We start from the raw sequence: 24995 nt of genomic DNA, 5'->3' as shown, positions 1-24995 counted from the left end.
TCTTAACTTCCTCATACATTTACTTCTGCTTACCTTTACTTCTTCATGCATGCACATCTTATCTTTACTTCTTCATGCATTTACTTCTACTTCTTCATGAATTTACTTCTTATTATCTTACCTTCCTCACACATTTACTTCTTATTATCTTTAATTCTTCATGCATTTACTTCTTTGTATCTTTCCTTCCTCGTGCATTTACTTCTGCTTACCTTTGCTTCTTCATGCTTTTACTTATCTTTAATCCTGCATGCAGTTACTTCTTTGTATCTTTACATCTTCATGCATTTATGTGTAGCGACATGATTATTTGTTTACTGTAGCATGACTATTTATTAACTGAGAATCTATGATGAATCAAGAATGATAAGTGTTCTTATGGATCAGGACATGTCACTTTTAATGGCCAAACCAACCGGAGTATGTTCTTACATTAGGGTGGCATGTATTGGCAGAGTCAGTTTTGTGCCCAGGGCCAGTGATGATACTATAAAAGAACATCTTAAAGCAAACATGAGTATGCTATTTTATGGGAATACTAGCATATGTTGGTGGAGCCAGCATGGAAATGTATGGGCACAGCCAGCATGTAAATGTTTTTTATACTGGCATATATTACAGGGACCAGAATGATAATGCATTAGGAAATGCCCTGTGCACTTTTGGTGACTTCCATCTATTGTACTTTTTTTCGATGATTTACCCTACACTTTAAAAAACTGATTGTTGGCCGTTTACCCAAATTATTTGCATTTTACCCACATTTTCAGAGAAAGTGTGCTGTGTAATGCACCATTCTAACCCATTTTTTAAAAATAGTTTAAGTTCAACTTTATACATTCTTAATCAAAAAGGTATAAGTAAGAGAAATAAAGGATAAAACTACAAATTCATGATTCATAGTAAACAACAAATTCATACTAAAAAGGGGGAGGAAAAAGGAAAAGGGTGGAAAAAAGGGGATCACTTATATTTTAAATCAATAATTCCAGTTACATATTGAGAGAGCAAGAGAGTAAAAGTCGCAAACAGGAGCTGCAAGAACATTGCATATACATTTAATTCTATAAGTTTTAACTTTTTAAAATATTGCACACTTTTAATAAGGAGCATTTGTTGGTCTGCCTTGTAGCATATAGCACCATAAGCTCTCTGTATTCAGATGATTGAAGGAATGTGTGATGGAATTAATGCTCCACGATCATTCTGTAATTTACTGCAATATATCATGAGATGTTTCAGCGACTCTTGGGGGGTCTTGACAGTATCTACATTTTGCATTTTCTTGTTGGCCTCTAAGATATAATACCTCTCCAATTGGTAGCAAATTAAAGCGAAATCGCATTAAACCTCCTCGGATACCCCTATCTGGGCATTGCTTTAGGTAGTACCCCTCTTAATTTACATTCTAGACTAATGTCTTTTGGTAATCTATATTATCTTCGATCATCACAAGTCCACACCCAATCAGTATCTAGTCTTTTCTATTTTTTCTGGATTTGATATTAACAAATCTGTAGTTATTTCGAAGTAAGTCATTATTTGCTCACACTGTTGGGTGAAACTATGGAAAGGTTTCTCTGATCTGTTCTTTATGTGTTGTCCTATTAGCGCATATAAAGAGTCAAGCCTGTTCATCTTCCGTTTACGAAATAGGAACAGTTTCTTCTTCTGTACATGTGACAGAATAGAATTCAGTCTTAGTTCAAAAGTTAAACGTAGAATACTCAGTAGTGAGAGCACATTCTTCCAGATCTTTCCCTCTAGTATGCACAGTTGTAATTTGTCTAATTGAGTATATATTTCGAGCCTGTATGTAATAGATGGTACAACTTTACTAGTTTAAAGGTGGTTTATAGGTAAATCGACAATATTTTAGTTTGATATATTTCATTTGCTCTATATATTGGGTTCCTCCTGCCCATAGAGCTGTTTTTGCGATCTTATATTAGGCAGGTATAGTTAGATGAAACCATAGATATTTTACTTGCGAGGTAACTACTATGAAAAATGTGTCGATTTTCCAAGTGAACTTTGTTTTCTTTAGTTTCTTCCCATTATAGCACAATGGGCCTCATTATAACCCAGGCGGTATGGGGTTAACGGTGCCGGCAAAGGTGCCGGCGCCGTCAACCCTGTATCGCCAGATTACGATGTCCCCTCGCGGGACCCGGTCTGCACGTCTGGTTTCATGGTCTGGTTTCACCAGACGTGCAGAGCGGGACCCGCGAGGGGAGGAGGGAGCAAACAACGGGCCGCTCGTAATCGGCCCGTTGTTTGCTCCCACTCCCATTCCCATTCAGCCCTATGGAGGCTGAAATGGGAATGGGAAAGGCCCAGGTCCGGGTTCCCAGAGGGAGGAATTACCGGGCCCTCCAAACTCGGAATGGCCAGGTAATTCCTCATTCTGGGAACCAGGACGCAATTTCGGCGGCAGCCATGCCGCCAATAGCGGCATGGCTACCGCCAAGTTCGTAATGAGGCCCAATATGTTTCATTTTGTAGGGTTTATTGATAGACTATTCAGTTCGACATATTCATGGAAACAATTAAGTAGTCTTTGAAGGCCATAGGGTGTTCTATCTACTAGTAGTATGTTGTCTGCATATACCACCCACACATTATGTTCTCCTGCTATTTTTAAGGCTATGAATGTTGCTTTCTTGAGTGAGTCACCTACATCTGAGATATACAGATTGAAAAGACATGCTGCGAGAATGCGCCCCTGCCTTACGCCAGGTGCTGTTTTTATTGGTCTAGAGACTTCGCCATTTTGATCTAATCAAATTCTCACGTATGTATCATTATGCAGTTGGGTTAGGATATCAAGAAGTTGTAATGGAATACCCCAGTCAAGTAATTTGGACCACAGCCTAGTCTATCTACCTTGTTAAATGCTAGGCTGAGGTCAATACTGGGGCTACATATAGAAGGCTATGATCCTCTGTACATTCCTGGTCAATCAGGGATTGTATATATAAACCGCTCGCATCAGCGCCTGTCCCTTTTCTAAAACCTGTTTGATAACCTGAAAGTCTTCCGGTAGATGCTACTCAATCCTCCAGACTCTTCAAAACACATCTCATGAATATTTTATCTCAACATCTAGGAGTGCAACAGGGCGATAACTCACTGGCAGTAATATACTTCCTTTCTTATAAATCGGTATTATAACTGATGAGGACCAGGAGTTTGGAAGAATTTTTTAAGTTACAATATTTTTAAACAAGATGTTGTAATGCTCACCTGGTATCCACTGGGACATCACTCAGCCTGTTCTGACCTCTTACAACCTCAAACCCTTCCCTGGAGTCTACTCGACTGGAGACTGCGCCTGAAACACAGGATTGGTAGAGTTTAACTCCCTATTGTCTCTGTGTGTTTGAACCCCTTCTTCCCTGGGGTCCAACCCTTCCCTTTGATCCACAGCTCACCTTGTTTTCTTGGAAAGTGTGCTCTCCATCCTGCTTTCAGCGCAGGGGCGCGTTGTTTGATGCGGGCTCGTTGCTGCCTAGTTACTTCACTGGCAAGAGTCCGACAGGTAAGTATAATGAGTCTTTTGAACAGTTCTCTAACTTCATTCCTTTCCTTCCTTAGATGATGGCCGGCGTCCGTGGATGGCGACGTGCTGCTGAGATGGGTAGCTCTGAAGATGAGTTAGAGCGCGATGCGCAATGCGACCCTTTCGTATTTGTATTGAACTGAGTTCTTTTTCTGTGTCTTTTAGGTGCCGCAACGTTTTCAGCATGGATGCCGGTTATGAGGAAGAAATGCGGTGAGTAAGCGTGGTATGCAGCGCCTCTATATGTTTCCACGCTAACCTGGAGTGTCTTTTCCCTCTTGCAGATGGATGAGAATTTCCGGAGACAGAGTTCCCCCAGAGCGGCTGGGATTCAGGTAAGCGTTTGAAGCTCGTACAGTCTTTAAAAATAAGCGAAGATTTTCTGACTGCTTACTAATGCCTTTTTTCTGTTCTTTTCCCTTTGCCTTAGGAAGCGGTGTGTCGGGATGGGAATGACACCGCCGAAGATGCCCGCAGAACAGAAGAAGCGATGAATGATGGGCAGAAGCACCGCAAGGTAAGGCTGTTCCTAACGGTGTTCTTGTTCTTGCAGCAGCTGAGCGCAGAAGAAAGATGCAGGCCTACTGGAGACCAATCCGAACACGGTGAGTGAGTAACGCTGCAGGTGCAGAAAACACAAAGCATGCTTCTCAGCCTGGGCGTGGCTTAAATTGTCTCTGGGTATCCCAGGTGTCTCTGGGCTGAACCACACCCAAATGATTAGACTGCACATGCAGTTCTGGGAACCGAAATATGTGGGGGCATCCATCTTGTCCCCATCAATGCACTACAAGTCCAATCCCCAATGTTATCCTATGGGAGTGAGTTAGTCTGGTGCCACAAGCGCCAAGTCTGACTCCAAGTGGGTCTTTGGAGGGATGGAGAGGCCCTTGAAGGCCATGTAGGTGATTGTGGCCTGGCTCCAGCCTGACATCTTGGAGGGCTGGGGACATGAGGGGCACGAATCATGACAGATGTGTAACATTTTTGCCCACATTTCTGGATTTTCCTTCAGTACAAGATTACATAAGCCATTGGGGCCTGGCGCTCTAGAGTTGGATGAGGATTTATGGTATTAAGAATACATTCTCAGGATATGTCTAAATCCCAAGGGTCTTTAGAGTGGATTTTTTGAAAGACACTTCCCACACTTGTGTACAGTTCTGCAAAATGTGTGCACCATTTTACTTCTGATATGGGGTTGATAATTTCAGTGATGGTATGTCTGTGAGTTCCATTAACTAAACTCCAAACGTTCTTAGCATTGTTTTGTTTAATTGCCTTTAGCATAGAGTCCCCATCTTTTTGTGACAATAAATGCTATGGCTTTTAATCCATTTTCTATATTTCAATTTTTTTTTTGGATTTGTTTTAGTTTGTCACAATTACTGGATAGACTTTGTTTAATTATTTGTATAGATTTACGCATGAAAGCCTTTCTTCCGTGGACTTCCTTCATGTAGATATGAGGGTGAACTGTGTAAGATTTAGTGGTACCAACATTAAAGGTATACATGGTCTTTTCTATTATGAAAGTATTGAAGCTCTCTACTAAGAGGATCTCTAATTTCTGCAAGTACATAGTAGTATGCCAGAAATCTTTAATTATTTTATTTGCATTTGCAAAAATGTTCGCATTCCATGAAAGTCTATTCTTTCTTTTGTTAATAATAAGATTTTTCCAATGCGACATTTTGGGCAGAATTAGCTTAATCATGGTTTCTACTGCTATTAAATCATGATCGCTTATGGGGTTGTATGTTATTTTTAGGTGGATTAGGCCCTGGAAGAGATTCTCTGAGACTATAAGGTAGTCAAGCCAGGAGCTTGAGTTATCTCCATGCCATGTTGGACACGGTGGGAAGTCTCCCTGTATTTGACCGTTAGCTAGTATAGGACCCCAACCATCCCAAAGTTTAACCCATTATTGAAAAAAAATTCTCAGGGTAGGGGGAGGAATCCCCCTAACCTCCAAACCCATTTTCATTAGTTTGGGATCCCTCGCTATGCTCACTCGCAATCGCATACTTGTGGCAAATATTTACACCCTCCAAAAAAACATGTCACCAGCGGTGACTGGTATATTTGTGGACCAGGTACTGCTCCCTTCTTTCTATGCTAAGTGAAACCTTACAGTTTTGATTAAAAAACATATTTACTTCTTTCACTTGCAGTAGTGCATGTTCCTGCTGCGGCATAATCATCAGGATATTGCACACACGCGGTGGTCTGGGACGGCCCGGAGTGTGGCGTGCCCTGTTCTTTGTTAATAATGGCCTGCAGGGGGGGCCCAAATTTTGTGCTACGTCATTGTCTAACAATGGGGTAGTGTGCAGTGCGCGCCAGTGAGTCCCCCGGGTGAGAAGCAATTTGTGGGTGTTAGAGATTTCGGTTACACTGTTACAAGTACTGCATTATGTATGCTTTGCATATAGACCCCGTCAAATACGGAAAATGGCATTCCCCAAATTTGTGATTGTGGACAAATCACGCCTCCCTCTGTGCCACGTTTTTTATATCTGGCTGAAATGAGAGCGCCTGGAAACACGGGTGCTAGACGCATCTGAAAAATCTGAAGGTCATTTGCCATGACTTCCCGTGATGTCACTTGGGGTGGGGTCGAATTACATCACTTCCTGTGATGTCATTGGGGGGTCAAGGGTCTTGTAATGTCACTTCCGCTACCCCTGTTATATTGGTGAAATGATGTCCCTGCTCCTGGGGAAAAAAGGAACTGGAACCTTTGCAACATATGTACACATTTAGGCAGAAACAGTTCCACTGTTCCATGTGCCAGAGATGTGTCCCCTTCCCTACCTGATGGTGTATGGGCACGCCATAAATAAAATATCTTATCATAAGATATCATATCATGGTGTGCCCTTTTAATCTGCACTCTATATATTATTTTTCCCCATAAATTGGGACCCGCACCACCGTCTCTTTTCATGACAGAAAATCATTCTTCACGTGGTCCACATGCACAGTAATGCCCTCAATGGCATTGCGGTGACTAGAGTATAGTAGCCATGCTCCGAATGCAGATCTATTTGTAGGTTGTCCTCTGATCTGGCATTTGCTATGTCTTTGGCCGAAAGCAGTCTAATGCAGGTTGACAGGCCTGTTTGACGGCTCATGTCTGTGCACTGACAAAGGACCTTGTCACATAACACGTTTCACCCCAGCCAATCACCAGGCTGGTTCTATCCTGTTTGCATTGCTTGGATGCTTTCACTTTGCGTTCGCGCAGGCCAGCCTTTTGACAGTATCCCTGGACTTGAGGAAGTGCATTTCGCAGTAAGTGAAGTCCTCTCCTTTCAGAAGCGCCACTGCTATAAGACAATTGGTGATACTAGTACAGAGTGTGATGAAGGAGCACCATTCGCAGAACAAAAACGAAGACAAAAAGAATCTTGTTTCCATCTCATGAGTACACGGCCAGCGAGTGGAACTAGAGTATACTGGAGAGTGAAGGCGTGCACAGGAGAGCCGTGCTCGAGACTTTCCTATGTGCATTGCGGGGCGGTAGTTCTGTGACATAGAAGAATCCATACACTTCTCTGTTAAGGGTCCCGGGGGTCCCAGGCCCTGCTGTTGGAGGGCCTTGCTGGGCAGGCCCACTGCCTGGTGCGCAGCGCTGTGTCAAATAACAGTCATCAGGCAGGAGTCATGGTGTTAAAATACTCCTGTCGCTTTATTCCCCTCCTCTCAGCAGGAGCTTTCCTCTGCTCTGAGCAGCCTCGCGTCTCATGTCACAGCATGGCCGCGGCCTCTTAAAGTACTTTAAGAACATACAAGAAGGTTAACGTCGTAGTTTTCATATTTTGACTGTCAGTGAACAAAACCGCCTGGCTTACATAGGTCAGTGCTAGTCTTAGCGGTGCACGGTGGTGGCGCGATTTATGGTTGCTTAGCCTACAATAAATGGCGAATTTCTGGGGGGTTTCGGTTTTACTTGTAACCATAACGTCCCTTTAGCAACGTTTTTCCAGTAAATTTCATTGGCTTTTATTAGTGCAACCTAACCATAACGTCTGTTTAACTATGTATTTTCACTGAATTACATAGGTTTTATTAGTACAACTTAACCAAAACGTTCCTTTAACAAAGCTTTTTCAGTGAATTTCATAGGTTTTTATGAATGAAAATGTTTCATGATGTTACATCACTACATATAGGTTATTAATAATTCCTCCTTTACCATATATCAGAACTGTAAACCTCCTTTAAGAAACATATTTTTTGCAACGCATACTGATGTGTGTCGTTATCAGCAGAACATGCTGGGGATGCAAGTCGTGGTTCAATTGCCTAGGGCACGAGACGCGACCATTATCCCAGCCCCACCAAACCACCCCTGTTATCCACTGCAGTTACCCTGCATCCTTGTTCAGCATCCACTATACCCTCAATGTGACCAATGGCCAGTGCTCATGGCTTGCGACCATGATCCCAGCCCCACCAAACCACCCCTGTTATCCACTGCAGTTACCCTGCATCCTAGTTCAGTATCCACTATACCCTCAATTTGATCAATGGCCTGTGCTCATGGCTTGCAACCATGGCCAGTCTCCACAATCCATGGTGCATGGGCTTCAGCCATGCCACATTCACTAATAGGCAAATCAGAGTAGACATTTGTCTTGCCGAAGGCCAGGCCCACTGCCCAGGCAGCAAAGTTATATCACTATGTTTTGTACTTACTTTTTGACACTTTCAAAAAAGTAAAACAAGACGGATTTGCAAAAGCTCCTTGTGCAAATTTGCTGCAATCCCGTCCAGCACTTTGGGCTGCAGCCACAAGCAGAGTTTATTTTCCCATTTAAACCTAGGGTTCGGCCATGCCGCATGCCCCAATAATAAGAGTAGGCATTTGTCCTTGCCAAGGGCCAGGCCCACTGACCATGCACCAAAGTTATATTATTCGTTTTTGTATTTTTATTTTGACAATTTGGAAAAATAAAACACAAGAGAGATTTGCAAAAGCATGCTTTCAGGTCCTTGCTGAAGCTCCTCGCGCAGGTTTGTTGCTGAACACCAACCTCACTCTCCCCTTTTACTCTTGTGGCATATTGCCCCTCAACCATCCTCTCTCAACTGCGACTGTGGCTCCTCTTCTCACTCATCTCGGCAGATGCCATCCTCGAACCAGGGGTTGGGCTTAGAGGGCAAGCGAGGAATAATTCTGCATACAGTAGTAGGAAAGTTGTACCCCAAAAGGTGGGGGTTCTACTCCTCAGGACGAACAGTGCTTTTCTCTTTTTCCGAATGTTGCCAAGGATGTGGTAAGACTTTCAAGAACTAAGACAGGTAGTGTACTATGTCCAGAAGTGCCACTGCTAAGATGCTGCTCCCGCCTTCCCGAAGAAACAGGTGTCCATCACTTATGGGCCACTTTTTAACATGGCAAGAATGACTGCCCCCTCCACTTTTTGCACCAACTGTAGAATAGTTGAGGCACAAAATGTCAGGAGCTTGTCGGATTTCCATCCTGGCTTAGAATTGGATCCCGAAAAAGGACTTTGCTATATTTTTCACCCCAAAGTTCATGGAGTATGTGCTATTATTATGAATTGCCTGTTTTGATGATTGTGTATGAATTTGCTTTTATGTCTTCATGTCGAAATAAAGCTATTTTGATTGATTTATTATTATTATAGTTATTATTGTATTTAATGAGCGTGGACCTATCTTTGGGTAGCTACGGAGCGCTTTACGAATCATCGAGGGGTCAAAAAGGTGATGGAAGCAGAAATATAAGGGAACAAAGAGCTAACAACAGAGGAGGCCAAAAAATGTGGCTGCAAGAGATCTACAAGGAACGGGAAGGAAAGGGAGGGAGTAGGTCCCCCAGTCTCAGGTTAGGTGGGGAGTGGAGGGCATGTTGACCCAGGTGCTCGGGAGGTTAGGTTTTTATTCTGCTTTGCACCTTATTGAATTCTCTGCATCACTAAACAGGACTCCAAATGATAAAAGTAACATGAAATAATTCTAGAAGAAAAAGAAAGATCTCTATGCCAGCCTATCTGCCGTCTTCAGAGAAAAGGTGCTGAAAGCTAGGATACACTTGCTCAGCCTAACCAGGTAGTTGACCCACTCACCAAGAACCCAACTCAAGAGAGCAACACAGTTACTAGTGTCTCATTATCAGAAGATAAACATGCAATCACAGTAGGCAAGCGCTCTGAAAAACTGATTTATTATCAAACTAACATAAAATTGGTCAATCAATCAAACTGTTTCCGGCAGTTTTTGAGGTGAGTTAATAAGTAAGTGAGTGTTTAAGCAGATAGAAGATCAAAAAATTGACACAAAATAACAAGTGAAAGATTTTTTAAATAAACATAGGTGCTGACAAAGTGGCCACTAGTTTCTTGGCAATAATCACATGACATGGCAATGGTCACGTATATATGGAAGGCCGTGCCAGATTACACATGTCTGCATTATATCGGATGTTGTGTAAAAAATTGTTTTGAAATCCTTGGAAAACAATCTGCCTTGACAAAGCCCTATGGGCGAAGCTAGTGGCCACTTAGTCGGCACCTATGTTTTTTTAAAAAACTTTTCACTTGTTACTTTATGTCAATTTCCAAGGAATTCCAGGAAGACAATGGACACCTCCCCGTCAGGGTCCCACCCCCTGCCACGGAATACAAACTGCACTGGTCTCCGTATGGGATCCCCTGCAGGCGTTCAGAAGACACAAGGCCAGTCTCCATCCTGGCCTCTTCAAGGGCAATGGTCATGGCCAATTCCTTCTAATCAGGCACTTGGGAAGAACCACCGCCAACATCTGCCGGAAACGCCAGGAAGTAATTAAGTCATTCAGCTCGTGCCCTACAATTGAGCATAAATCTAACAATGAAATGACTGTTGATGAAAACCGGAACACTGAAGTATCCTCGACTCGAAGAGAGTAAACAACTTTCTTTATTTACTATGAATGTAAGCCGGCGCCCCGCACTACGTCTCTCACCATCCACTCATCATCTCTCACTAACGGTCCTCTCGCGAACACTCTACTCACTCTCCCATCATTCTTACAAACATTCTAACTCACGCGCAGGCGGGGAGCCGAGGTGATTTACAGATAATACAATGACATGAGAATACATGAGAATACATGAGAATACTACATCATCCCCACCCCCTTACAATATTGATCAGGAGAAAAGATATAACTTTCAAAATTTAACACATTGGTGTAAAGTACATAAAGTCAAAACATTTCAAAGATAACACATTTGTGCAAAGTGCACAAAGCCATAAACAATTTTGAAACTTCTTAAACAAACCACCCTTATGTAAGGAAATTACCTAACTGCATGACATAATCTCTGGACCAAAACGGTAACCTCTTTTCTCTAGAACTACGCACACTCCTATTTTCAAACGCCACATCACCTTGTTCAGCGCTAGCATCTTCAGCTTGTCTCACAACGTCACCATTCACATTCACATTCTCAAATCCATACTGAATATGATCATCTCCAAATAAATCCATCGTTCTTCTCTCAAATTTAACTTGTTTATCTCTTTCATTCTTACCCTTCCACATCCCTTTACTAACCCTGTCTATATTCCATACCGATCCTCCCGCAACTATAACCGCTCTCCTGAACACTTGTATCACCTTGACAGGACTGCTGTATTTAGAGTCACCCTTCCTAACATTTCGTCCAAACTTGATTCACACAAAATCTCCTGGTAATATTCTCAACTTTAACTTTCCTGGAGACATGAACTTTCCTGGATACATACTACACATATCTAGATTTTCGTCAGAATTTTATAACCCAGTACTTACTCTTCTCCTACGATTAACCCATTCAGGATTTAGTAAAGTATTTGGAGCTCTTCCCCTCATTAATTCAAAAGGAGAGACCTCCATTTCTCTTTTAACAGACATCCTAGTGCTCCATACCCTCTCCTTAAGAACTTCGTCTACTGGCATGTTGTTACTCAAAGCCAACTCCACTGCCTCTACAATTACACGGTTATATCTCTCCACTAACCCATTGGTTTGTGGGTGATACAACGACGAAAATCTCCATTCAATTCCTGATCTCTTAGCAAATTCTCTAATTTCTCTACTTCTGAACTGAACTCCATTATCACTCATTATTATTTTGGGGAACCCTTCCCTTCTGCAGATCTGCATAATGAATTTTATTACCTCATCTGTATCAATTTTACTCACCGCCTTGACTTTAACCCACCCTGAGTAGTAATCAACCAGAACTATCAGGAACTTCTTCTCCCCAACCAACCTCACATATGGTCCAATAATATCAATTCCTACCATCTCCCATGGTGCATCACCTTTGCCAATGCTAATTGGCTTAGACTTGACAATCCTGCAGCTCTTGTCACTGTTCTGACATGGCCAACAATTCCTAATAAACCTCTCGATCATAAGATCCATACCTGGCCACCAGTATTTCAAACGTACATTGTTCTTCGTGCCAGTGATACCAGGATGGCCCTGGAGCGCCTTCTCAATAAGCTCACTCCAAAACTTACGTGGAGGAATCAATTTGTCTCCTCTCACTAAAAATCCATCTTCCATGGACAATTCATCTTTAACTTCCCAAAATCTCCTACAAACATCGCTGATTGCCCTTTTCTCAGGCCACCCTGACTCAGTGTACCTCCTTATCTCTTGCAATTCATCATCTTTACCCAATTCCTCAATCCACATCTACTTGGACATAACCTCAAAAATGACCGCCACCATTTCTTCATCTAAATCCTCACTTGTCTCACCACTCTTTAATGGTAATCTAGATAAATAGTCAGCAACAATATTCCTTTTCCCTGGCACATATTTCACTATATACATATTGTAGTCCTGTAGCTTTAGACTAAGTCTGGCTAATCTCCGTGAAGCTTTACACATTCCTCTCACCGTAAGAACTTCAATTAAAGGTTTGTGGTCCGTTTGAATTATACATTTGTTTCCCCACAAATATTTCCTAAAGTAATTCACCACCCATGAACAAGCCAAAAATTATTTTTCAATTACAGAATATCTGCTCTCTGTTTCTGAAATAGCTCTAGAAGCATGACTGATTATCTATCTTCTCATTAGCGTCCTCATTTATCTGTGTTAAAACTGCTCCTAAGCCATTTCCACTAGCATCCACCGTGATCTTAGTCAACCTCCCAAACTCAAATCCTCCCAATTCCAAAGAGTTACAAATTCCTCCTTTTATGCATTCAACCGCCTCACTACATTCATCACTCCATGTAAATTTTGCATTCTTTTTTAACAACCTTCTCAATGGTTCTGTTACACTCGCAAAATGTTTTACAAACCTGTTGTAATATTCGCATAACCCCAAAAACGATCTTAATTCGTCTTTGTTGTTCGGATTAGGCGACTCCTTGATTGCTCTCATGGCATCTCTTTTAGGCTTATAACCGTTACCATTCACGATATGCCCTAAATACTCCACTTCTTCCATTCCAAATTTACATTTGCTTTTCTCAATTTTTAACCCAACTTCTTCCAATCTCCTCAACACTTCTTTCAATCTCCCATCATGTTCTTTAGATCCCTTACCAAATACAATTATATCATCCTGATATACAAGCGTTCCGCTTAAACCCTTCAGCACCCGCATCATAACTCTCTGAATGAAATACTGCTGCCGCAGACGCTAACCCAAACGGCATACGTTTATACCTATACAGCCCATGTGGCGTAATAAATGCTGTAATGTCTCTACAATCTTCTGTCAAACAAATCTGATGATAAGCGCTCGAAAGATCCAAAGTAGAAAACACATCAGCATTATCAATATGATTGAACATTTCAGATATGATAGGAAGAGGGAAAATGTCAGTTATGATGTTTTTGTTGACGTCTCTTAGGTCCACGCAAATTCTAAGTTTGCCATTTTTCTTCAATGCAACCGCAATGGGGCTCACCCATTCAGATGACTCAATTTTTTCTATAACTCCTTCAGATTACAATAATGCAAGTTCTTGCTCAACCTTGTCAGCAATGGCAAAAGGAATTGGTCTGGATTTTGTGTGTTTAACAGGCATCGCTCCCTTCTTGAGACGAATCCTGTGCAAAATTATTTTAAGCAAACCTAATTTCAATTTGCCTTCTTTCTTTTCTTTCTTTCACATGGATCCAACCTGATTCTCAGTCCAGCTTGATCTCTCCAACCCAGTACATTCACACCTTGTTCTGCTACGTACACCTTCACCTGAGACCGTCTGTCTTTAAACTGAACAATACACGAAAACCATCCAAGTAGCTTGATCTTAGATCCTTCACATCCTCCAGAATTTGGTATGTCTGACTCTTCCATCTTACTCTTGAGACCACGTGCCACTAAATTCTTCCATGTTCTCTTAGTAATAATTGTCCAAGGTGAACAACTGTTCACCTTCATCTTCAGTTTCCAATTATCAAGGAATACTTCACAGCTTGGGCATTTAAATTCTCCATCTGGCGGCTCATGTATCAGGAACACCATCTCTTCCTCCGATTCTTCCTCTTCTTCTATAATGGCACAGACTTTCTTCCTCCTTCTACACGTGACCGCGAAATGACCTATTATACCACAACTTCCACATTTTTGCCCCAATGCTGGGCACTGTTTTGCATAGGCATAATGACCAACTCTGCCACAATTATAGCATCTGTCTCCTTCTCTCTGTTGGGTATTCTGAGATCTCTGATCATATTGAACTCTTGGTTCATTTTTCACCCAATTATTTCCTCTATATGAACTCCCTCTTTGCTCAAAGCTCTTCATTTTGTTACTTCTTCCTGCGTTGACTTCAACCTTATCTTTGTTTCTAACATTTGTTCCACCTCTGTCTTTAGGTCGTAGTACGTTAACTTGACCTTGTTCTTCTGTTTCTTTCTCCTGTATCTCCTTGCTACTATGCTTCTGCATACTTTGTACAACCTCTTCTTTCTTGCTCTTCATCTCCTTCGAGCACAACTGACTGTGTTCGACACGTTTAGCAATCGCTATAGTTTCCGGTAGGGATGGATTGCCAACCATCCACAATCTGTTTTGTACTAAGTTGTCCTTCGAGTGGATAATGATCTGATCTCTGATCAACTCATCAAGGGTGATGCCATTGCCAAATTGGCAAGTTCGTGATAATACTCTTAATGCAGAAACATATTCCTCAATGCTTTCATGTTCCTCTTGTACCCGTGTATAGAATTTGTATCTGTTTATGGCTACATTAATTTCTGGAGCATAATACTTATCTAGTTGTTTTATGGCCTTATCGTGCTCATCAGGGTCACCAGCTTCATCTACAGTCAATTCTGGCAGTTCCCTGAACTTTCTTTGCCCTTCCAATCCCAATGCATGTAACAATAATAACTTCTTCTTCCGAGATGCAAGTTCTTCATGTTCAACTGCTTGAATATAGTTCAACCAGAATTCTTTCCATTCTGACCATAAAACTACAGGTTGGCCTGGCGCTGGAAGGAAACTTGCCGGCGGTTGGATGTTAATGCTTTGCATGGCTTTGTGGGTTTAATAATCTCTTCTTAACAATTGTGTAATAGGTGCTTATGCAAAACACTTCCTGTGCTACACCAGCATGTAAATCTCTTGCTGGATACCACCAAATGCAGGGTGTCAAATCTCTGTCTATAAGTACTGTGACGAAGATGAAGGGATCACTGTCTCCTCTTCATTTCGTCTGGGTCTGGATTAGGCGGGTCACGGACCTGAGACTTCCTGGCGGGTCCTTTTCTCTAACCCCCAGTAATGCGGCGTCAGGCGTAGCTCGATCCGACTTCCTGGAACGGTAAAGAACAGATAAACACGGACTCCCAGACTCCTGCACAAACCAACGCGATGATACGCGCCAGTTCGGAGCATCCGCTCTCCCCTGTAGTCCAGCCGCGGACCCGGAACACCTGCACAAACCAACGCAAGGAATGCGCTGGCTCAGATCTTCCGCTCTTCCTTTCTCCACTGGGCCAAACTCAGCACGAACCTACGCAACGCTGCGTACCGGCTTGGAGCGACTGCTCTCAACTCCTCCTCTCCCCGTGGGTCCTCAGGACGCCGGCATCCTCGTCGCCATATGAAGTATCCTGGACTCGAAGAGAGTAAATAACTTTCTTTATTTACTATGAATGTAAGCCGGCGCCCCGCTGTACGTCTCTCACCATCCACTCATCATCTCTCACTTACGGTCCTCTCGCGAACACTCTACTCACTCTCCCAACATTCTTACAAACATTCTAACTCACGCGCAGGCGGGGAGCCGAGGTGATTTACAGATAATACAATGACATGAGAATACATGAGAATACTACAAACACCTTTTCCTGATATGGTTAAAATTCATATCTAATTTGCTTTGCAGGACAGTGTTGCTTAACTTTATTCAGGAAATTTGAAAAGGGAGAGCCCCCACTCATCTCCCCTTTTATTGACAAAAGCACTCTGCAGCTGATTGTACCTTGCGAGTTGTGCTGCCCTTAGTGACGTGTTTTCTTAGCCATGTTGTATTTCCGGATTATCCTTGGCCCGTTACCATGGAGTCTCTGTGGCTGCATAAATGCCATCTTCCCTCCCTCTCCCTCTCTGACTGATACGCGTCAGTTCTTTCCTTGTAACAATTATCAATGATTTCCGACAGAGAATCAGGTCTCTGCAGAAGTCTTTGCAAACAGGTTTTTTTACAGCCACAGTCTGCATGAATCTCTTTTCTTAGCCACACCCTCTTCCGGGTATTGGAGGACATTTGGGTTTCCGGGCGTAAACCCTAAGAACAACATTCTAATGATTAATGTAACGGCCTGAAAGGCTGCAGGAAAAGGAGAAGGAATTTGGTAGGGAAGGGTGGGATGACAGTGGATAGGGCATAGAGCTGTGGGAACCAGAGGTGAGCTAGGCACTTGACTAGGACAGTACATTTACTGGGGTGGCAGAGGCACGGGTACAGTGCCCTGCTTCCGGGTTCTTATCGTGCCCACTGTTACAGAACTGCTGCGCGGCCATGATGTGCCAGTGGCCTGCCTTCAGAGCCTGATTTGGAGCAGATAGCGCTAGTGAGCTTGTGAGGGCGGCCATTGCTGTACTTCTCATTTCTGAAGAGGTACACATAGGTTTCGGCATACGGACAGCGCCTGCGCTTCTTTGGTGATGCCACAGCTCCTATGTGTGGGAGGAGGGCTCGGGTATGGATCAAGCTGAGTGGCCCGCCAAAACAGGCATGTCACTGGCTCACAGACCAAAGATGGCTGCCGATCCCTTGGCATGCACCTTATAGAGTTTGGTGAAACCCACAAAGAGCCTATCTGGAGTGAGCCGACCACAGACGTGTGGCATCCTAAACATCAAAGGCAGCTAGACTTTCTGCTAACAGACCCCAAAGGATGCTGCAGGCAAGAGCTGTAAGCTGTGGCGGGGCTGGCTAGGGTGAAAGGCATGCAGACATTGGGCCTCATTACACGGAAGGCGGTAGTCCAGGGTGCTATTAGCACCCTGGACCATGCCGGTAAAATACCGGCACCGCCTTGGCGGAAAGGGGATTTACCGCCCCATTCCAAGGTTGGAGGGGCGGTAAATCCCCTTTCCGCCATTGCCCTTCCCCATTCCCATTTCTGCCCCATAGGGCTCTATGGGACTGGGGAAGGCGCTAATTACGGCACCGCAATTTTGCGGTGCCGTAATTAGCTCCGAGGTCCCTTAGCGGGTTGGTATTTAACGCCTGCAAAAAGCAGGCGTTAAAACTCCAACCCGCTAAGGGACCTCGTAGTACGGCGGTAAGGGTTAACGGTCACCGTTGCCATTAACGGTGACCGTTAACCCTTACCGCCGTCCGTGTAATGAGGCCCATTGTCTATACCTGACACTGAAAGGGTTTTAAGTGGCCCAGGTCACGGACTGGAAAAGCTGCATTGGGACAGTTCCCAGTGTTACGTTTAAACGTAGGAAATTATTGTTTTTGTTTGGTGCCATACCTCGGCAAGGCTGCTTTAAGACGCAATCAGGGGAGTGGGGGGGTGAGGGGGTGGAAGGATGGTTAGGTAAACTACGTTATTGCAACATTTAATGACTGCACAGCACTGTGCATTCATGGCCCTTCGGACAAAGGAAATAATATAGATCTTAGTGATGTCTGCATAAACAAAGGCCATAGCAAGAATCTGTGAAATAACCTCCTTGGGGTTAAGAAAACGCCTGGACACCCTCTTCTACAGGAAGGTTTATTGTCTGTGTCACACAACAGGTAAGTGACATACAAGATGATAACATCGGATAGAGACACTGGCTCCTCTAGACCAGCCATCTTCCAGATCTGATACTGTAAGAACGCACAGAACAGTCACTCACCCAACACTCCACTGTGACATCACGGCATTCCAACTGGATACCAATACACAGTAGAAACAACCCAAACCCAAGATTATTACACCTCTCCCTCCGTCAATAAACAACACAAACGCAACAGGAAGGAAAACTCTAACAAAAACCCAACGAGAACCACTTTCAGGCATGTGCGGAACCGCATTGCTGAACTGGAACCCACAAAGGCAAGAACAAAAGGTGGACATAAGAGCACAAAAGGAACCCTGCATACACCACACGGGGCAGCCAGTAAACCGATCTCTGCCGCACCAACACTGAACAGAACAAACCATACAGACAGCAAATGACTCAGAGTGGAAAATGCTGGAGGCACATAAGACAAGACTTCCGGCCATTGATGCTACCGCTACACACACGTATGTAAAAGATAAAAAAGTGAAATGCAAAAGCGAAATACAAATATCCGAATCTCCACAAACCCACTCCCTTTGAAAGGATTTTAAAGCACAAAACACCACAGTTGAACAATGCCAAATGTAACCAGACAGTAGGTCAATGTCATACTGAACACAGCAGTTGGACTGAGCCAAACTGTACTCCGCAGTTGAGCCATGCCACATCCACAGTCGGACCACGCCAAGTGTCATACATGCCCCACCACATTTCCTAACCACAACAACTGTAACCAACAGTTGATAAACACACAATGCATATCCACATAGCCCTGGAAACCCTAACCATAACCGAACAGTTGAACCAAGTACCACCTATTGTAATCATTAGTCAACCAACTAACTTCTACCCACCAAAACCACCTGACTGTAACAACAGCCAAAATAAGATCCACAAAACACTGACTGTAACCAACAGTCAAACTAACTCCAACACCTCAACACCCTGACTGTCCCAGCAGTCAAAATAACCACAACACCATGCACCTCACTTGGTTATGAAACCCCCTGACTGTAAACAACAGTCAACTCCAAACGCACCTCCCTGACTGTAACCAACAAACATCATGCACCTCACATAGTCCTTAAACTCCTAGACTATAACCAACAGTCAACAAACACCATGCACCTTGCATGGCCCAACTTATCCGAACAGAACCCGCCCAGCTATTTTGCACAACCACACTACCAACACAACCCAAATATCAGGGAGAATACACCCCTACAGACAACACTTTCAAGACATCACAACACTTCTGAGATATCACAAGTAATATGACACATACCATATGAACATTTTAGGATCTTGACCAGCTTCCTGCACCCCCATGTCCACAAATGTCCTGCAATGTAGCATGAGATGATGCCCACTCCCGCGTGTTCACATTTCCAACCTGTAAAGAAAAATAAATTGCCCATAAAACAAGAGACCAATTGACTCAAACTACCTGCTTCCTCAAGTCTCAAATGAAACAGGGAACATGAGCCGTGCTGCCCCCGCACCTTAAGACACCAACAGCCCCCCAAATTCTGAATTGGGACACCCCAAAGGCCACAACACCAACATCTGACAGACCCCCAAACAAACATTTCTATGACCAACCCCTCGAAACTTACCTAACCCTTGACCATCGTAGATCAGAGTCTATTTCTTTTCTCATACTCCAGCTAGGGTATATCCTTCATGCCCTTTTTCTCCTGTCACTCGGGCTACCAACCATGACACAATTTGGCTGATAAAGAGTGATATGTACAAAAGCAGCTCGCAAAAACAGTAAGTGGGAGCAAAAGTGTTCCACATTTCAGTTCCTCTTTCATGGAAATGATGTCATATTTCGAACAATATTAGTCCTCTCAGAAATTAAATTGTCAAGAAGTCAGTTAACTTCAAGGATGCTAACGCCACATGGCCTCACCTCACCAGCATTTAAATCCAGCGAGACCCATAAAACATGAATTTACCATCAGAATAAACACGAGAGAGAGACTGCAGGAAACAGCAAAGAGAGGTCTAATATAGATGATGTCATATGTGCCTGTGGATGAAAAGCATATCAGGGATTCATTAATTCATTTAACCTGCTTTTTTTTAGGTTTATGGTCATTGCATCGAAAACTTTCCAACGAAGGTTTTTTGCATCGAAAATGTAGCATCAAAAATGTTAGCATCAAATGTATTTTTTTGGGGGTGTGGGGGGTGGATCCACTCCCCAATCCCCCGTTTTTTTTTTTACATAGAAAAGACACCACAACGAAAATTAACCGTTTACCACCCCCATATATTCATTCGATGCTAACATTTTTGAGGCATATTTTTCGATGTAAAGTGTTTCATTGGAAACATTTTCGATGCAATTACCAGATACCGCTTATTTATATTGTGCTCCATGCCGGCGTCCAGCCTCTAAGCGCAGGACTGGATTTTCACCGTGGTGCTCTGCATTGTCCTGTTTCCAAGAAAAATGCGTTGCCTCTGAGCTATCCTTTGGCCTCAATAACAATATAAGAATAGGGATAACAGTAGCGAATGCACGAGAGCGCATTGAGACCTTGCAAATGGCCGCAGTGCGCAATAGAAATCAACATAACATGGTATAAGAACGTGTCAGTGAGGGGCAGGGGTTCCGCAAAAGACCGAAGACCGTGACCAGGATTTCTTTCAGACTATAGATGACAAAAATGAGCTGCAAGAATCCTGGCCTTGATCATCCAGTGGTCTGGGAGCCTTTCTGGTTTAAAGAGCAGGAACTCGTGTGGCCATCAGATCTGCGCCACTTTAATTCCAGTTATGCGGTGGCAGGGGAAATGACTAAATAGATGGCACGAAACGACAAGAGCGAGATCTACATGTATAGGACTGAAGAGGAGCTGGAAACCCTCTTGTAGGTATGGTATTGTTTATTTATATAGCGCCTAAACACAGGCAAGTGTTTCAAAGCGCTAGGTTGTGAATAGGGGACGCATTGAGCTGTGCGATGAGGAAGGAAAGCATTCTTTCATCGCCAATAGCTTTTCTTTATGTGATGGCAGCATGGTGGTGCGTGTGGAAGCTCGCAGAAGCAGCCAGAAACGTAGGCCTGATTCATGGAAGTGTTTTATAATGGCGCAATCCCATAGGAAAACGTTCCATGAATCAATAGAATGCCAAAAATCACGATAAAATATGAAGGAATCATAGACTGTTCTTTCCCACCATTGCACATATGCATTGGCTCTGTGATTAGAGCAGTGTCCAATTTCTAGAAGAAACAGACAAAAACGGCATTTGGCTTCCTAAATACGCCCATACATGTTTGCCATTGCCTGTCTACCCATAGCCCTTGTCTCAGTCTCTTTATTATTAAGTTGGCCCACTAGAGGAACTGACAGACGTAGAGCGCCTGACTCCGCTAGAGCGTCATTTATCAGAATGATGATAGCGCTGCCCAGATTGGCCTCTGATATTGTTGACACACATGGGCCAAAAGACAGCTGTCTATAAAATGCTACCTCTGAGTCCCTGCAGTGAAAGCGTGCAGGCTATCTGACTATGTTATAGAAAAACACTCTGTGTGGCTCCCCAATTGACCATGTTCCTACAAACAGCCTTGTTGCTGTTCCGCCCCCATCACCCAAACCTGGCACAAGACACAGGCCTCCCACTCTGACCCGCGCCTTGACGCACAATGGACCAGGTGTCAAGTCTCTGCCACGTGAACACAAGGAGGAACCCTCTCTGGACTAGCTTTAGTTCGGAATGTAGTGCCGCTGCCCATCCGGAACCACCCTCGTTCTTATTTCTGGCCTTGTATTGCCATCTGAAAGGTTTGGAAATTCTATTTTGGAATGCACAAACTACAGGTCCCACCACAGCACCCTTGCTGGTGCTTTGGGACATTTGAATATGTCTATATTACATTTTGAAAACTACAGTCCCGAGATGCACAAATGGCCTGCTTTCATTTCACTTTCTAAGATATGCTGAGCGAGGAGGAAGATTACTATCTGGTGTGGAGCTTCAGGTGAGAGAGACGGTCGGAGTGGATGGAATGGGATGGCTGCTCCAGCTGTACTGATAATGGGCTTGATGCAGTAATCCTAAAAAATACCTGCAAAAATCGCGACCTGCTGGCTGCGTGCCTGTACTTCATTTTGGCAACGAACCCCCAATAGCAGAAATCCACGTAGCATGTAATTCTTGGTCCTTGCTACATTGGCCACGTTACGTCACCCTCTTACATGCCGGTAAGGAGTGGGACCAGCACTCCTGAACAAGCACTGTCTCAAAATCATCTGAGTAAAAAAACAGTATTGAAATTACTAAAGTTAAGGAACGCCTTTTTGGCTTCTCCCGATGGCGAGCGCAATTGTGAGCGTGCTAGGACACGCTGGTGTCACTCCGTTGTGTCGTTCTGGGTCTCCCAGCAACTATCCGAGGCCTTCCGCATTGCGTGCACATAGGGCATGCTCCACTGATGTTGCTAAGCAACATATAAACAGCGCTGCGGACTCTCCAGTTTGGGCTCCAAAAAAAGGAGGGAAATAGCATCCAGTCTGAATAAAGACTGCCACGAACAACATTGAGATGCATAAATAATTATTGAACATTCTTTCCATTTTCATCAATTTGTCTAAAAGAAGGAAACAAACAACAGCATAAACAACATATATTGCTGGCACATTTTGTCATTTAAAATTATAGAGATCCCTCACGCACACACAAAAGAGAGTGCAAAGAGAGAACTATCCAAAAATGTGTCAGCATTGCAGCAGGAGACCACACCAGTGGCATAGAAATGATGCAAAACATCGTTCCTCCTCATACATTTCTTCTAAATCTAGGGGATCCCCAAATGCCCTGGAAAAGATGGAAGAAATCTTTTGAACTTTATACTGTACGGCATTACTGTGCCGAGAGGAAGGAATCGCTTTTAATGCACTGCCTCGGCACTCCAAGCCAAGAAAAATGTGATGACCTACCTAACTTACGAGATGAGGAAGCTGATGGCTTCAATGAATATGACATTGGATAAACATTATGAAACAGAAATCAGCATAATACTGGAATAATGCAAATACATGAAAAGGTTGCAAAAAGAAGAATACACTGTGGGGGCTTACATCACAGCTCTTCGGGGGTCGCCCAAACTTGAAATTTTGGCCAACCGTTAGGTGAACGTTTAAGAGGCCAATTAATGTTGGAATGTTGGGATGGCAAAATAAGAGAGAGATTATGGGCAAAGAGTGACCCCCCCCCTTTAGATGAAATTCTCAGAGTGGCTGAAGAAGTAGAGCACACTACAAAGTGTGTAAAGACCCTCAAGAAGCAAGTTCAACAGAATAAGATAGCTGAAGCTTCTATTGAAAATGTTGCAGACATTGCAAACAAACCTGCAGTCAAACCGCAAACCATCACCAACATGACCAAACAATCGAAGGCCCCTCCACAGGGACGTTGCTGCAGATACGATTCAGTGTGACATCTAGCAAACAATACGTCATGTCCAGCGAGGGAGGTGAAGTGCACAAAGTGTAAACGCAAAGGTCACCTCGCTAAGTGTTACAGGTCCCATACCATCAACATGATAGAAGAATGCTATGCTGAAGCCAAAGAAGCTGTACTTGCTGTAGGAGATGAAGAGGAAGAGGACGTAGAGGCCCCTAAAGATTTAGTTTGCATCAATGGTCAACAAGTTCGGATGATATGATATGATAAGTCATTTATAACGCGCCTGTACACAAGTGTTTCTAGGCGCGACATGATGATAGATTCTGTAGCAAAACATACTCTGAGGCCAAAGAATGTCTTGGAGAAAGAATTTTCCAACTGCTCATTAAAAGATGTTGATATAAAACCACAAGCATATGGAGGCACAAACATAAAAGTACAGGGATGCTTCATGGCACAGTTTAGATTTAAAAGCAGGTCTGCATCAGGAAAGGTTTATGTCACTGAAAAAGAAGCATTCCATTATTGAGCTGGCTACAAAAAAAAGTCTGAGTATCCGCTTGAATCCAAATGATGAAGAATGCGTTCTGCTCTGTGACGCAGAGAAACTAAACCCACAGCTCTTTAGTAAACAACATTGGGCACCTAAATGGCTTTTTGCATAAGATACGGTTGTCACGAGGATCAAAGCCAGTAGTACATAAAGTGAGAGCTATCCCTATGACTCTTCGAAAACAAGCCAAGAGTGTCCTAATGAAACTGGAGCAGGAGGGAATAATTGAAAGAATCGAATCTTCAGAGTGGGTATCACCATTTGTGGTAGTAGCAAATGGTAAATTAAGACTTATGTCAACCTGAGGTCTCTGATTAGGTGTGTAATTCCAGATCATCATCCCCTCCCAAATATAGCAGAAACACTCTCAACTTTGGGGGAAGCACGCGTATTTTCATCCTTAGACCTCACATCTGCAAACCACCAGACAACGTTGCACAACAAATCTAAACAATTAGCTGCTTTTCTCACTCCGGATGGACTTTTTCTATTTGTAAGGAAGCCATTTGGAATGGTGTTGGCAGTGTCAGCGTTCCAGAGGATTATGAAACACTTGTGTAGGCGGCATACAAATGTCAAATAAATAAAATATTCTGAGTTGAAGAAGGAGTGATGTGCTTCCATGATGAGGCGCTGGTTTTTGGTCTCTACCAAAAGAACCATGATAGCACATTATTGGCCATGTGGATTGAAAGAGGACTGAGTCAAGATAAATGCAAATTCAACCAAGAAACGATTGAATACCTTGGACACACTGTATCAGCCAGTGGAGTAAATGTCAATTAGAAGTTAGTGGAGATATGTAGCAGATCCAAGCAGCTATGCTCGTTTCTTGGAATGGTGGAATTCTATGCAAAGTTCATCAAATATTTTGCAGATAAAACAATTCATATGAGATCCTTTTTAAAGAACAAGGAGCCGTTTGAGTGGACTGTACAATGTGCATCGGAATTTGAAAATATAAAGACAGCACTAGAGAATACTCCCTCCCTACAGACCTTTAAAATGGGGAGAGGTACCATTATTTCTACTGATGCAAGTAATTCAGGTGTAGGGGCTGTGTTCACACAAATAGAAGAGAAGGAAGGATTTGTGATTGCATTCGCATCGTGCCTGTTAAGGGCTGCAGATTTGAACTATTTGACAATTGAAAAGGAGTTATTAGCGATACAATGGGGCATTA

General features: G+C 43.3%; 1 long non-coding RNA gene across 1 annotated transcript in view; it reads right to left on the bottom strand.

Annotated features, from left to right (window-relative positions):
• Positions 1-19565, bottom strand: part of LOC138515620 (uncharacterized) — a 57283-nt gene extending 37718 nt beyond the window's left edge. The window contains exons 1-2 of the long non-coding RNA XR_011282112.1: positions 19449-19565; positions 19118-19225 (exon numbers count right to left, since the gene is read on the bottom strand). This is a non-coding gene — a long non-coding RNA (uncharacterized lncRNA). The remainder of the gene's footprint in view (positions 1-19117; positions 19226-19448) is intronic.
• Positions 19566-24995: the final 5430 nt, after the last annotated feature.

Source organism: Ambystoma mexicanum, chromosome 6q, assembly GCF_040938575.1.
Source record: "Ambystoma mexicanum isolate Mex_15411 chromosome 6q, UKY_AmexF1_1, whole genome shotgun sequence".
Taxonomy (NCBI): domain Eukaryota; kingdom Metazoa; phylum Chordata; class Amphibia; order Caudata; family Ambystomatidae; genus Ambystoma; species Ambystoma mexicanum.
This window is presented reverse-complemented; position numbering and strand designations above follow the sequence as displayed.